This window comes from Gekko japonicus, unplaced genomic scaffold (genome assembly GCF_001447785.1).
Source record: "Gekko japonicus isolate JY-2015 unplaced genomic scaffold, Gekko_japonicus_V1.1 scaffold199, whole genome shotgun sequence".
In the NCBI taxonomy this organism is placed as follows: domain Eukaryota; kingdom Metazoa; phylum Chordata; class Lepidosauria; order Squamata; family Gekkonidae; genus Gekko; species Gekko japonicus.
Genome location: NW_015168657.1, coordinates 1,241,088 through 1,257,006, shown reverse-complemented (window position 1 = coordinate 1,257,006; position 15,919 = coordinate 1,241,088). Strand labels below are relative to the sequence as shown.

Below are 15,919 nucleotides of genomic sequence, written 5' to 3'. Positions count from 1 at the left end.
AGGTAGCAGCAGCAAGGTGCTTCTAGTACCTTCTGCGAAAGTCCAGCACAAGGGCAATCTGTATTTCCCACAGCAAGTTAGAATTGGAAGGCAGGGGTTGGTGGTAACCGTAAATAATGAACTCAGCTAGTATGTGCAACACCATACTAGGCCTTTGCTCTCAGGAACAAATATCCCGCAAGTGTTGGACTGTATGCTGTGCTGGAGTTGTAGGAATTACTTCACAATTATGTCACAATGAAATCCTTTATGAAGGTGTGCCTGCTGTAGCCACAGATGCTTAGAAAGTATTAAAAAGTAGGTTAGCTGCCAACTGAAAAGCCCAGTAGGAGAGGAGAGAAAGCACTTATTCTTTGGATCTTGAGGATGGCAGGGCAACTTTCTTCCCCACAGTAACCAATGGCTGCTATCATGAGGACTCAATGTAGATGTCTGTGGCCAAACCACAATTTAGGACAGGGGTGTCAAACATAAGGCTTGGGGGCTGGAACCGGCCTGTTCAAGGCTTTTATCCGACCAGTGTTGTGAGGGGGGGGGGGGGGGGGGGGGGGGAGTGGACGGAGCCACTCTGATTTTGGCTTCAGCATGGCAGAACAATCTCATTTGCAGCAGACAAGCAGAACCCCTTTGCTTCAGTGGCAGCCTCACTGGTAAGTTGGGAGCCACCACAGCTGCATTCATGCTGGCTCAGGGTTCCAAGGCGAGGTCACACACCTCTCTGCTCGGCCTGCAGCTCCGAGGATGTTGTCCTGGATGGCCACGGGGATCGGTGTTTGTACATGAGGGGGGTGCAGATGATCCTCTGCTGAGGCATGCTGGCAGCCAGCACTGTCGCCATATTCGCACCCCCCATGAGGTGGCTGTGCTTTGGCCCATGGGGGACGTTCTTTGACAGTTTCTTGCACACATTGGAAGCCTAATCTTGCCTCTGAGCATGTGACTCAGCGTTTGGGCCTTCCTCCCCCATGGACCACATGACGGCCTTCAGCCATAGGCAGCTGCTGCCTTGTGGGGGTGCGGTGCTGGTGATCTCTGGTTATACTGGTCACTGGGCAGCCTGGGGCTTCTGCCACATGTGTGGCCTTGTATACAGAGTGCCCACTCCCCCATCAGATGATCCAGTGGCTTTCAATCTGGGGTGGCCACTGTTGTATGGCGGCGGCGTGACTTGCCAACAATCTCTGGCTTGAACCACAGTTTTGCCATTCCATGGCTCGTCTGGTGGCTTTGGCTGGAGGCAGCCCCTGCCACATGGGCAACCCCGGCTTATTGGATTTATTTGGCCTGGGTCTCACTGTGAACATGGGCTTGGACCTGGGCTGCTTCTCCCCTACTTCCTTGGGTGGGGGGTTTAGTTCGACCGTTTCCCCTGTCCCCTTCCATGGATGCTCTGAGGCAGGAGGGACCTCAAACCACCTAGCCACTTTGCATTTTTACTCTGGGGCCCGAGTGCACAGTATTGGTGGTGGAAGTGGGCTGGGGCAGGGGTTTGCCCCCCTCCAGGCAGTGCAGGAGCATCTGCCCAGCACTGCACTGTTGACTCTCCAATCTGCCCATGTGGGTTTTCCTCTGCACACACCCCCCGCCCACCTTGGAGCTTACCAGCTGCTGTCCTTTATGAAGTTTATATCTCGGGTACCTGGCATTATGCTTTATGGCACACATGGCCTGGCCTGGCAAAGTCACATTTATGTCAGATCTGACAAATGAGTTTGACACCTCTGGTTTAGGACATGGTTCAGAAACAAAATCAAGGTTAGTGTGGCCTTAAATCCCTTTGATGCTTTCATTTCTAATACACTTAGTGCTCTGGTCTCTGGATGCATTTCCAGAGACATAGCAAAAGCCATAACTGTGATTGTCAGCTCAGCCACCATACTGAACTACAGTAAACACAAGCCATCATTTGCAAACTGCTTTTAACCATGGTTTCTGATTTTGGTGTGCCAGTTGCAAAATGTGTTTTGTCAGTTTGAACTAAACCATAGTTAAGTTTTTTTAACTGTAATTTGGTGTGGTGTCTGAATGGAGCCACTATCTCATGCTGGCAGGGAAAAATGTTTCTGAAAGTGCTTATGTAAATGTGAGTGTCATAGAACTCTTGATTAACTGTTTTCATACATCAGTGCACACATACAGCACACATATAGCATTTATCAGAGACTTGTATGAAGGAAATTTATTAAGGCTTACTTCCTCTTCAGGATGGAGCATGGAACTATTTTCAAGTATTGATCCACAAAAAAGATTTTTATTTTATTCATACTACTAAAGTGCTTTTAATTGAGACATGGTGGTAATTGAATCTAAAGAAAAAATAGAGCCTGAAGTTTAGATTCTCAACCATGTAAAAATATTATCTGAAGTTATTTTGTGATGTGCTACAATAAATATAAATCCCCTGACATGGGGAAGAAACATTATGTTTTGTAAGTGTAACACATGTTACTTTTAATATTCTGACAGTGGAATGCAGTTTAAAGACATTCTTTAGTTGAATGGGGCGGGGGAGAAGATTTCATTACATTCAGCACAGTATGAGACTAAGTCAAAGTAGTTTTACTAATTAAATTCAATTGCCATCCATTAGACCAATGGAATGAGATGAATCTACTATATAGCTGACACAGCACAGGTATGCAATTTGGCTAAATGCCTATTTCTAAACTGCAGCACACATTCCTTCACTTGTCCCTTTTTTGAGAGCTGGAATTCCTGCATGCACCCTGTCCCTGCTTCCAAAAAACCGGTAAATAAGAACAGGAACCTGCTGAGGGGCAAAGATACCTGTTTAAATAATTAGTCCCTAAGCACTATATTATAGTGGTGAATGATAGCTGAAAGTGTGTAGAAATCTAAGGCTACCATGGGGGGGCACTGAAAGGGAGGCATAGTGTTTCTGGGCCCATTGGCTGTTTCCCTTGTGTTCTTTTATTGATATATGTTTTACTTGTTCATGTTATCTGTAAAACTGCTGCAATTAAGTTTTGTTGCATTTAACAACTCAGTTAATAAGGTTTCTGTTTAGTTAAGGGACTATATGGCTTGAAATTCAGCTAGCACATTAACATTTTTGTATGACCTGCTGTTTTAGGAAAAGTTGTATTCCAGGACAAGGAGTTTCTGACCCTGTTAAAATGACAGGGATACCACTTAGGCATGGGCCAAGACAAAAGTTTGACAGCCAGCAAGCCTATAATGTTTCTGAGTGCACACATGTTCTGCCAAGATTAAAATTGGCTAAAACCAAGAAGGATATTGGGGATTGACATTTTGGGATGAAATAACAGGGTAGTACTTTACATTGCTTTAATAAATATGATGATCCCTTGTACTGTTTTACTTCCTGGAATCCTTGTGAGCTAATATGTAGTAATCAGTCTGATTCCATTGTGAATGCTAACTGGATGCATCATCCCAGTCTGAAATAGTTGGCTACTCTAAAGCTGGACACTAGGATGCCCAACTGTCTGTAGTTGGCCTAGTTTCCTTGAGAGAGAAGACTGTATCCTTGAGTCTACAAAGTATGGATGAAATTGAGAATTATATTAGATTTTTTTGTCTGCTATTTTTAGAACTCAGTGACAGCTTCAGGGCAAAACTAATGCAGTACAACTAAATGCACGAAAGCATCAACAGAACATCATCAATTGAAGGATGACACTGCCGTACAGCGTTTATTCTTTGATGATGTTTTCCCTTGATACAATTTGTTGTGCTGATGTTTTTATGGTGAGTCTTTTGCACTGGTCATCTGTAGTTCATCGCTGACAGGTTTGCATGTAGGAACAAGGAAGTATGGCCAAAGCAGCAACAAATGAACTCCTGAGTCTATTTTGTTGCTTGATGTAGGTATTCCCCTCCCCTCTGAACCCCTGACAAGTTTAAAAAGGGGAAAAAATAGCAGTGAAGCATGAACTACAAGTTTGAAATGGGGAGAAACTGCAATTCTTGGGTTTTGTGCCCCTCCCAAAGGAGATTCTGCATTCTATTAAGTGTGCTACTGTGATTAATTTAAAGGGTTACATTTTACTGAATCCCCATGTGGATACTCGCAGTTAACCCGTATTCAGTGGCGGTTAAGAGTGTGTACAGCATTTATCAAAACTTTCTGTCGCCACTTTTACTTCATTAGCATCTCAATCTCTATTCAGTAGTTGATGTCCATTGCAGTGAGAGTTCTAAATTCTTGTTTTCAGGAAGCCAGTTGTAAAAGTTCACTTGTAATCTAAAAAAGCAAAAATGATGGTATTTGGAAAAAAAATGTTATCTCCTCATAAAAACAAATTGTAAAGACATGTAAGTGATCTTAGTATGCTTTATTTTTTGGAACAGTTAGTACAGCTGCTTCAAATACCAGTTGACTGGAATCCCACACTTCTCTACCAATGGAAAGGTTTACACAAGCATAATTTAAGTTACAATTACCCTAATTAACATCTTATTTGCATAAAATGCTGATGGCAAAGCAACAAAGAGTTGTCTAAGAAGCTGAACCCCCAGTATACAAATGGGCTTTCAAGTCTTTCTTTCTTTCTTTCTTTCTTTCTTTCTTTCTTTCTTTCTTTCTTTCTTTCTTTCTTTCTTTCTTTCTTTCTTTCTTTCTTTCTTTCGCAAAACATGGGCTGTATATTAATGTTTCAGCTATGATATGGAACTGTAGTCATACTATTAATTTTCTCACAAGCACACCTAGGACATGTTTCTTTTTTGCTTATTAAGAGTACTTAAAAAAAACTTCCTTGAAGTTAAATCCACATAAAACTGAGAGAATATAATTTTTTTAATTTGGGGATGAAAAAAGCCATCTCGTGGGTTAAAATAACAAGAGGTTTCCCTTACTGCAGAGACTAAATATAATTCTGTTGCTACCAGTACAATTTCTGACATATAAAATACATAGGCTACAGGAATCGTGTTTGAAATCTGTCTTTTAGAAGAAAGGGTCATAGGAACTGATGCATAACTTTTAAATTATAGTACAATGGAGTCAGTTTCTCCTTTCCAAGCCCTTACTTAAAGTGACATGTTTACAGCACTGTGGACTGGAGCCTGCTTTTGATTCTCCAAGTGTTTTTAGACTTCACGAGGTCATTGCAAACACTGAACCTCACCAATTGTATATCCTTACTCAAAAAAGGCTTTTCCAAAAAATAAAAGATTACAGGACCTAGATTGTAGAAATGGAAGTTTGCTACCTCAGGGATTTTAAAAAATAATAATTTATAGATGTCTGTTAAACTTATTCAACGAAGTGCATTATTCTTGAGGAGTACAGTTGGAGGTGGGTTCAGGAAGAAGAAACTTAACGCTTAGTGTATTTTAGATTTATCTTTTGGACTACGCATTTTAAGTCCTGACATGCCCAAGTTCATAACTTCATCATTATTATAAAGACAAATTGATTTTTTTGGGAAAGAGGACCCTCTTGGATGCAATTTGATCATAGCCTACTGAAACCAATCACTTTTCCCACAGGGTTTTGATATAAAGCAGGAACTCTCACATGTTATCATAAAAAGTTCTGAGGAGAAGAGAGAACCAGTGTGGCTTGCAGTGTGCATCTACTGCAGTATTCTGAATCCGGCAGGCTAGAAGATTAACTCTCTGCTGCAGTGACTCATATGATTAGGTCTAAATAAAGGCTCAGTCTGATATGCATGTCAGCTTATGGTGCAGCTCTGCATGGGAAAGCCATCTGTGGGAAGTGGTTCCTCATTCATTTAGACATTTCAGATCTTCAGGGATGTAATGATGGCATAGTTATAATGGCATGCACCACATGGATAGGCAGTTAACATAAGTGTCTTGCGATATGAAGTTGTGCCTAAGAAAAAGCATTCAAGACACCACCAGATATGCAGCTACACATGTGAACTGCATCCAAGGAAACACTAAAAAACCAACTCATTCGGCAGGGTTTAGTTTTGTCCCAAACATGGGGTAAGCAGATACAAAAATTGCTGAAGGAAATTTCTCTCTCTCTCTCTCTCTCTCCCTCACACACACACACACACACACACTCACTCACATTAATGAAGTATTGATTCTTTCCCTAAGTGATCATCGCTTCAATGCAGTCACTGACCTGGTTAGGCTGCTTTTCAGATCTTTCCTTGCCATGTGAACTGGCCTGAATAACACTTTATCTTCTGGAAGCCTAAGCACATGGGCTCCATTTGTAAGTCTGATTAATTTGGTTCAGAATGTAATCGGTTAAGGATTGGGAACTTCATGTACTAAACTGTAAACATAGTAAATGGACTTGGGTATTTGTCATATGGTTATTGCTAAGGGGAAACTATTCTAATACATTTCACAAGTAGCATGGCCTTTCCTGAGACTTTTTTCTGTTCATGATGGCATGAAGGTTTTGATGAGCTATTGTGCAAATTACACATTGAAGCAGTATTGTTAAGTATGTAAGACATTTATTATCTTGTTAAAGCTTCATTATTTAAACTGTGATAAATTTGTACGCCACCTGAAGATATTTTCCCCATCAGAATGTTTTAATATTCCATGGAGTCATGGGTCTCTGGATGATGTGGCGTAGTTACTATGCATGTATCTGGTTAGTGATCTCCAGAAAGTCTGAAGAACAGTTACTGAGGACACAACTAGATGATAGAGTCCCCTGGGACAGCCCAGGGACACCACAGCCATTTTATAGCAGGCATTCTCTTGCTTTAAAATGCTGTGGGGATGTGATCACACTTGGGATTGTGCTGCAGGTGGAGGAGAGTTTACTTTTATCCCTGTCACACCATTTTTTAAGAGCTCGGTACACCCCCATGCTGCTGTCCTGAGCAGCATCAGAACCCTTCAGTAGTTTTAAAACAAGATAATGCCTGCTGTAAAATGGCTGCGGCATTCCCAGGTGCTTTCTGGGGATGCTGTTGTCTGGTTGTACTTTCAGTAAAGTCAATATTGTATTGCTCCTTGCTTTTAATTCTAATTTTGCACACACATTGGCTAATCATAGTAAATTACAGATTATGGTGAACCGATAATTTTGAAACAGTTGTGCAGCACTGAGCTGTGGTCCTGTTGTTAGTATACTTCCATTTAAAACTCAGTATGAACTTTACATGCTCTATGTATGCAGTGTGTTCTGAACATTCTTCCATATTCATGCCACTATAAATTCAGTTACCCGTTCCTTAAACAATGGCCATACTGTCCAAACATGAATGAGGAAAGGATTACTACTCTCCATAAAATCAAGGAAGGGGAGGAGTTGATTAAGAGAAGCCTTGATGTCCTGCCAGGGGAAAGAGAGACCAGTCAAAGGGATAACAGTGTGGTTGACTGCTTTAATTAGACCCCCTCAGAGCACTACAGCCCGACCCCAAAGGTGTCGAGTAAGATGGCACTCAGTGCCGTTAGAACTAAGGAATTGACTCCAGGCCTTTGCAGTGGAGACAGAGATGGAAACACTTCTAGTGGAAGCATCACAAACACGAGGACAGAGGGAGGTGGACAGGAAGATACGAAGAAATAGTGTAGAAAGGAAGAAGGTGGTGTTGGTCATAGGTGACTCCCTGCTGAGGGGTATGGAATGTCATGTGTCCAGGCCTGACCCCCTGGCCCAAGAGGTGTGTTTCTTGCCAGGGGTGAAAATTGAAGATATTACAGACAGGATCTCAAAACTCATTAAACCTACAGAGTATTACCCATTTGTGATGGTCCATGTGGGAACCAGTGACATGGCTGTGAACACAATCGAAAGCATTAAGGCTGTCTATGAAGCTCTTGGGAGGAAGCTGAAGGGAATGGGGGCACAGGTAGTGTTCTCTTCGATCCTTCCTGTCATAGGAAGGGGAATATGATGGAAGCAGGTGATAATGGAGTTGAACCACAGGCTGCGTTGGTGGTGCCAGAATAAGCAATTTGGTTTCTGGGACCATGGCCTAGGTTTTCTTGAGACAATCTACTAGCATGCAATGGACTTTACCTGTCAAGGTCAGGGAAGAATGTAGCAGAAACCTGGGGAGAGTCATCAAGAGGGCTTTAAACTGACACCACAAGGGGAAAGAGACGACCAACACAGGGATTTAAATGAAGGAGAGCAGAGGCCCACTGGTCTAATGGAGCTGAAGTCTAATGGAGCTTCAGGTGTCTATGTACCAATGCACAAAACTTGGGCAATGAAAAGGAAGAGCTTGAGCTTCTAATGCAGACAGAGGAATATGACTAGGTAGGCATTACAGAGACTTCGTGGGATGATTCCTGTGACTGGAATGTAGTAGTGGATGAAGATGAGTTGTTCAAGAAAAACTGAAAGGGTCGAAGAGGAGGCAGAGTGTTGCTGTATGTGAGGAGAGGGTTTCTTTGTCAGGAAATATCAGAGGAGGAGGGCAGCAGCCCAGTGGAAAGTATCTGGATGATGATAAGGGAAGGAAGGACAAACAGTATTGTGGTTGGAGTCTGCTACAGCCTTCCTGACCAGGATGGTGGATGCTGCCCTCCTTGAACAGCTTGACAGGGTATCCAAACGACATGACCTGGTAGTTATGGGTGACTTCAACTTACTTGATGTGTGCTGGGAGACAAACTCTGCAAAGCGTCCACAGTCACAAGTGTTCCTGACCTGTCTGGCTGGCAACTTTCTTCATCAAATGGTGGAGGAAGCTACGAGGGGCTTAGCCATACTCGACTTAATATTGACCAACAGGCAAGAGATGGTAGATGGGGTGAAGCTGGTGGGGACCTTAGGGGGAAGTGACCATGTTGTGCTAGAATTCCTTTTGCTGTGGGGGACCAAGGAAATTCATAGCCACATGTGTATGTTGGATTTCAGTAGGGCAGACTTTAATAAACTCAGAGGCATTATGAATATCATTCCATGGGCAAGACTGCTGGAAGGGAAAAGAGCAAGTGAATAGTGGGCTCTCCTAAAACAAAAGCTCTTGCAAGCTCAAGACAACATTATTCCAACAAAAAGGAAAAATGGTAGGGAATCCAAGAAGCCAATGTGGATGAACAACTCCATCATGTGCTAAGGGAGAAAAAGGAAATGTTCAAGAAATGGAGGCAAGGACATACCTCTAAAAAAGAGTGTCTGTGGGTTGCTAAGCACTGTAGATCAGCCATCAGAGAAGCCAAAGCTCACAGTGAAGTAAACCTGGCCACAGAGGCATGGTACAACAAGGAAATCTTCATATATGTGAGGAGCAAAAGTATGATAAAAGAAGTGATGGTGACAATGGAGAAACTCTAACAGAAAAGGTTTAATGCCAATTTTGCCTTAGTTTTTTCCCCTAAACAAGAGAACAGGCTCATCTAGAGATGGTAGCAGGCAAGTCACAGTATCCGGGCTGCTGGATTGACACAGACAGAGGTAGTTGAGAAGCACCTGGCTGCATTGAATGAGTACAAATCCCCTGGGTTAGATGGTGCTCAAAGAACTTTCTAGAGAGCTTGCAGAGTCTTTGTCCATCTTCCAGACCTCTTGGAGGACAGGAGATGTTGCACAAGACTGGAGGAGGGCAGATGTTATCCCAATTTTCAAAAAAGGGAGCAGGGATGACCCAGGAAACTACAGGCCAGTCAGTCTGACCTCTGTCCCAGGGAAGATACTGGAGCAGATTTTAAATGGATCAGTCTGCAAGTATCTAAAGGACAACTTGGTGATCCAGGGAAGTCAGCACAGTTTTGCCCCCAACAGGTCCTGCCTGACCAACCCCATTTCCTTCTTTGTTTGAGTGATGAACTTACTGGATGGAGGGAATGCTGTCGCTGTTTACCTGGATTTCAGTAATGCTTTTGACAGGGTCCCCCATGATGTTCTAATGGGTAAACTGTGGACTGGACTGTAGGACTATTTGGACTGTTTGGACAGGACTGTAGGACTGTAAACTGGTTGGAGAACCGCACACAAAGAGTAGTTGTCAATAGCATTTCATCTTACAGAGATAGAATTCAATGAGAACACACTGGAAAAGTGGGCAGATGTGAACAAGATGTAATTTAAGAAGAAGAGAAGAGATGGGATTTATACCCCACCCTTCACTACCCAAAGGAGTCTCAGAGTGACTTACAATCGCTTTCCCTTCCCCTCCCCACAACAGACACCCTGTGAGCTAGGTGGGGCTGAGTGAGCTCTCTTGAGAACTGCCCTTGAGAGAACAGCTCTGAAAGAACTTATGACTGACCCAAGGTCATACCAGCAGCTGCATGTGGAGGAGTGGGAATCAAACCCGGTTCTCCCAGATTAAAGTCCATGCTATTAACCACTACACCAAACTGACATCTCACACTTAAACCAAACTGACATCTTATTAACAAGAATAAGTGCCGAGTTTTACATTTGGGTAGCAAAAGTGGGGAACACGTGTACTGGATGGGAGATACACTTTTGGATAGCAGTGTTGTGTGAACAATATCTTGGGGTATGGGTGGGACCATAAGTTAAATATGAGCAGCCAGTGTGATGCAGCGACAAAAAAGGCTAATGCGATATTGGGGTGTATCAACAGAAGAATAACATCCAAATTGCAAGATGTCATAGTCCTGCTGTACACTGCATTGGTCAGATGGCACCTGGAGTATTGTGTGAAGTTCTGAAGGCCTCACTTCAAAAAGGATGTGGACAGAATGGAGCACACGCAGAGAAGAGTGACGAGGATGATCAGAGGCCAGAACACCGAGCCCTATGAGGAAAGGCTGAGGGACCTGGGAATGTTCAGTCTGGAGAAGAGGAGGTTGAGGGGGGACATGATTGCTCTCTTTAAGTATTTGAAGTACTTGCATTTAGAGGAGGGCAGGGAAATGTTCCTGTTGGCAGCAGAGGACAGGACTCACAATAAGGGTGGGAAGGTACCGGCTGGATATTAGGGAAAACTAGGCAGGTGGTGAGCTCCCTCTCGCTGTTAGTCTTTAATCAGCAGCTGGACAAACACTTGTCAGGGATGCTCTGGGCTGATCCTGCATTGAGCAGAGGGTTGGACTAGATGGTCTGTATGGCCCCTTCCAACTCTGTGATTCTATGATTTGATCACAGCAGCACAAATTCAAATTGTATTGTAAAACATGGTAAACAGTAGAACAACTGTAAACTGATATTAGGAAGGAGTACACATACCAAGGACAATACAAAAGGTTCAAAACAGAAAAGAAAGCCAGGCGTGCAGTATCAGGCCCCTCTCTGGAATGTTACCAACTCCAAAATGGTATGTGACCTTGCAGAAATTGGCTTGGATCCAACAGAGTATTTCTGTGGATGGAAGGATTTCCACCTGCGGAAAGTGACTCTCTCATCTCCTTCTTCCCGTGGCCCCCTGCAATGCTGTTCTTGGGGGACAGGAGGCTTGTGCATTGGGAAGGGAGAGGTGAGAACCCCACGTAGGCAGAAATCATTCCCTCTGCAGAAATGGTCCATCGGATACAGTCTAGTGTATGCCCTTATCTGGGAGAAGTCTCCTGGACCAACTTAAGGTGGTCCTTTTATGACAAAGGTTTTGTAGATTTACCTGGCTGGTGGTCATGGAAGCATCTGTTTCAGAAATGTTCTGCCATATGTTTAGGACTTGAGTTTATAACCAGTTAGAACACTGAGAGAAGAAACAACTTTCCAGATCTTTCCATCTGAACGTAAATAAAATGAGTTAAGATGGAAGACTCTTTGAACTACTTTGATAGTTATCTTACTGAGCAGGAAAAGGGTGCACAAGTTCCTTGAGCTTTCTGATCCTACAGAATTGTATCACTTCTGAAATACAGCCTTTGCTATTTTCCTATATGGAACGTATGCAAGCTTTCCCTTGTCAGGCACCTGCCCATCTCCCACTCAGGAGAGAAGAGCACTGCTGCACACAATCAGGAGGTATGATAAATTTCTGCATCCTGGCCTGAGCTACTAGGCAATATCCAAAGCAGTACTCTGGCCAGGTATGAAATGCACTGGAAGGGAAAGCTAAAATACATCTTGGTAGCAGAACTACCTGCTGCAGTGGTGATTTTAAAACAAATATAATTGAATTATCAACAGTAATTATTCCATATTTGGAATAAGAGTTGATTATCACATCTGCTGTTTATAGTGATGGCTGTATTTGCATCCAGATATTGGTCACAACACAGACTAAGAGGAATCATCGTGGTGTCCTCTGTTATCTCTCCTTATGCTACTTTGCAGTGCAGCCATCTTTACATGGAACTGCACATGCAAGTGGGCAGAAGGCCACATTGTGCTTGTTTACATATAGCAGCCAGTTTTACACCTGTGGAAGTAAACTTAATTTTGAAAGATTTGTTACTGATTGGCAGCACTAAAAGGGTGACAAAATGCAAAGAAAGCACAGGGCAGCAAACCGATCAACAATGAGAAAATATTTCTGAACCTGCTTGTGGAAGTGGCGAGGCAAGGCTCAAATGATTCAGGACAACTGAAAGTATGTATGCAGCTCTATTTAAAGTACTTGGCATGAAACTAGCAAAATGTTTATTTACCTATCGCATTTGTATGCCACCATTACTCCACTGCACTCAGCCCAGCATGCATGTGGTATTGTATATCAGGATATCCTCACAACAACCATGAAAAACTGTGACATGTTCAAGGCCACTTAGTCAGCACTGTGGTTGATTTGGGATTGAAAAATCCAAGTGGGGTTTGTGTTTTTTTGTCCAGGTCTAAGAACTCTGTGCACCAGACTATTTATCTTTAAAGAATGATGTCCTGTCCTTTCAACCATTTAGAGTTTGCAAGGCAGCTCACATTCATACACTATAAAAATACAATGCAGAGAGTCTAAAGCAACATCAATAAAATCCTCAGTAAAAGGAGCACAGAACATGGCCTCTCTGGAAGACATTAATAGTTGAGTAAGAACACGGAGCAGAAGGCGATATTTAGGCATTCCATAAAATGAACGCTAGTGCACATTGACAGCAGATCAAAAAGATCGTTTCAGAGGGTAGCCATATTGATCTGTAGTAGAAGAGCTAAAATAAGAGCTTCATCAGGGAGTTTTGATTCTCAAAAGCTTATAGCTAAAAAACCTTACTGGTCTCTAAGGAGCTATTGAATCTAGCAGATCAAAACTCGAATCTAGCAGATCACCCTTCATTCATTCTGTTGCAAATTCATCTCAGCCTTTACTATATCTAGAGCTCTTTGTGCAGTCCTAAATGCCCAGGTTGGTTCCTCTGGGTGGTAATGGAAGACACTGTCACCTTGCCACCATGGTTGGTAATGAATTACTGATTAATAGAAGAGTGTACAGTTGATCAGTAGAATGAATTTTTGGCATACAAGTGAAAAGACTAGAAAGTGAAATAACTTCCATAGTGTGTGTGTAGGGGGTTGTGTTTGTCCTTCATTAGAAGCAACTGTGAAGGAATGCAACACAATCACATTAATCAAAGAAGTTGTTGTTCTAGTGTGCTCTTCATTTTTATTTGGCATAGGTAGCATGGTATTTGTTAACTTAAGTAATTAGTATACCTGAAATAGCTCCCTTTGATAGTTAATTAATAATATGGGTGTTTCAAAACATTTGCTCAAAATTGTAAATGTCAAGGACCAAAGTACAATATCCTGACTCATAGTGCTCTACTAGAAACATTGCCAGCTTTTAAAAACTTTATACATGATTATGCATTAAAACATCACTACACAGGAATATTTTATTACGTAGTTTGGTTTTAGAAAGGGATACTTGTAAGTGTTCATTGTGGTGTAGAATAACCAGAGTTAGAAATATCTCCAGAATGGAGGTTAGTTATAAATGTTAGTTATAAAAGTAATCTTTAAAGTGGTCCCAGTCACTCTGAGCTTCCCAAAACACTTGCTCTGAACCACAAAGCATCAGTTCCTGCAGTCCCCAACAACCAGTTCTTTGTCCTCTGCACATTTGTCCCATCAGAGGCTCTGGGATGACAGGCTGCAAAAAGGCTCTTCAGATAATCTTTGGACATTATGATTTGCTCAATACAGTGACTGGAAATATGAGCATGGATGTTTCCAAAGTAGCTGCACCTTGAATCAATCTTGTGATAATAAAGAGGCTGCCCTCTTTTGCTGTCATGCTAGCAGTAAAACCAGGCCACCTACAGATGTGGTAGTAGTCTCCTCTAGTCTTGGGGGATTCCTCTGGTATAGAAAAAAATGACTTTAATCCCACTATCCAGTCCTGATTAGGGGTGTGCACAAAAAACCCCCAACAACCTGGGATTTTTTGGATTCAGATATATTGGACCCCCAAAAATTCAGGATTCCCCCCCAAAACCCAAATTCCCGTACTGTTATGGTATTCTGATCTGGGGGCTTTGTTTTTAAATCCCAGATTTTTCCAGCTCCATTATACTCTATGGGGCTATTATAGCTATTGGACAATCTATCTGGGGGCATCCAGGGGCCTGAGGGGCATCCAGGGGCCTGCCTCTCCTCTCCAATTCTATGGGCCCCCAAAGAAGGTGCCACCATCCTCCAATGTTTCTATTGGTGGGAAGAACAGCAAAGAACGAAGAATTGGTGTCAAACCAGAGAGTCTCTGCAGCAGAAACTGAAGGTAGGTGGGTGGGGTTTTTCCAAGCCCAGCAGAACCAGTGCATGTACAGAGTGCCCAGCAGAACCAATGCCACTGTGGCAATGCCAGCTCAACAGATCCAAGCAAGGGGCGGTTGTAAGCCCAACACAGTGAGCACATGTACAGAGTGCCCAGCAGAACCAGTGCATGTACAGAATGCCCAAAGAAGGTGCCCCCATCCTCCATTGTTTTCAATGGAGGAAAAACGATAGGATTTAAGGGAAGGCACTGTGTTTTGAAACTTGGGGGGGGGAGTCTTTTGAGTAGAGGTACCAGAAATTACGCTGACAATTTGGTGCCTCTACCTCAATAAAGAGCTCCCACAGACCCCTGCTTACCCCCAGATAGATTCCCCATTGTAGCCTGTGGGAATCTATAATGGTCACTGTGACAAACTGACATCCAAAACGAAGATGCTTAGTGCATCAAATTCAGAGAGCTGGGAGATGAGGGGTTAATGATTGACAGGCTGCTGCCTGCATGCTCCCCCTTCTCTCTGGTCAGTGCCAGCTGAGGAGAGCTTTCAAATGTCTTGTCAGTCTTGTCAGAGGGAATCAGTAGTTGTTTGGACTTTGGCTTGGCAATAGCCAGTCAAGGTAGTGTGTGTGTTGGTCTGAGGGAAACAGACAAGTCACTTGGGAAGTGAAGGGATGCAACACCTTCCCCTTATTGTGTACCAACACATTTGAGGAAAAGTTCAGAAATCAGAACTTAAAAGTGTAAGTGTCAGCCCTAGTTGAATTCTTATTTTTCACAATCTCCAGAACTGGGGTTTAGGTTTGACAGAAGAGACTGCAAAGGAGGTTGAAAACTGCCAGTCTAGCCAAACAGAAAAAGGATTATCGCTCCTATAAAAAGAAGTATCTTTCTTACTCAGTCATTAGGAAAAACCTTTTTACAGTAAGAGTTGTGCAACAGTGGAATCAGCTGCCTAGGGAGGTGGTGAGCTCCCCCTCACTGGCAGTGTTTAAGCAGCGGATAGACAAACACTTGTCAGGGATGCTCTAGGCTGATCCTACATTGAGCAGGTGGTTGGACCAGACGGCCTGTATGGCCCTTTCCAACTCTGTGATTCTGTGATTCAGAGGGTTCAAGTGAGAAGGGACCTCTGGTTTGTGTGAAAAGGGAATAGGGTTGCCAACTCTTGAAATCTTACCGGCGGGGGAGGCTCCGTTCTGACCGGGAGCCGGCTGTGTGCATGTACACGCGTGACGCCGCGACGTCACCGGAAGTGACGTCAGACGTTGCTGACGTTGGGGGCATGGCCGAGCTCGTCGGGGGGAAACATATGGTTTCCCCCCCCCAACGAGCTCAGCCACGCCCCAAACGTCAGCAACGTGGCTGCATCACCTCTGGTGACGCAGCTTCAGTGGCGGGGCGCCACC

General features: G+C 43.3%; 1 protein-coding gene across 2 annotated transcripts in view; it reads left to right on the top strand.

The window, feature by feature from the left end:
• NFIA (nuclear factor I/A) overlaps window positions 1-15,919 on the top strand; it is a 493,567-nt gene that overhangs the window by 34,369 nt on the left and 443,279 nt on the right. The window lies entirely within an intron of this gene.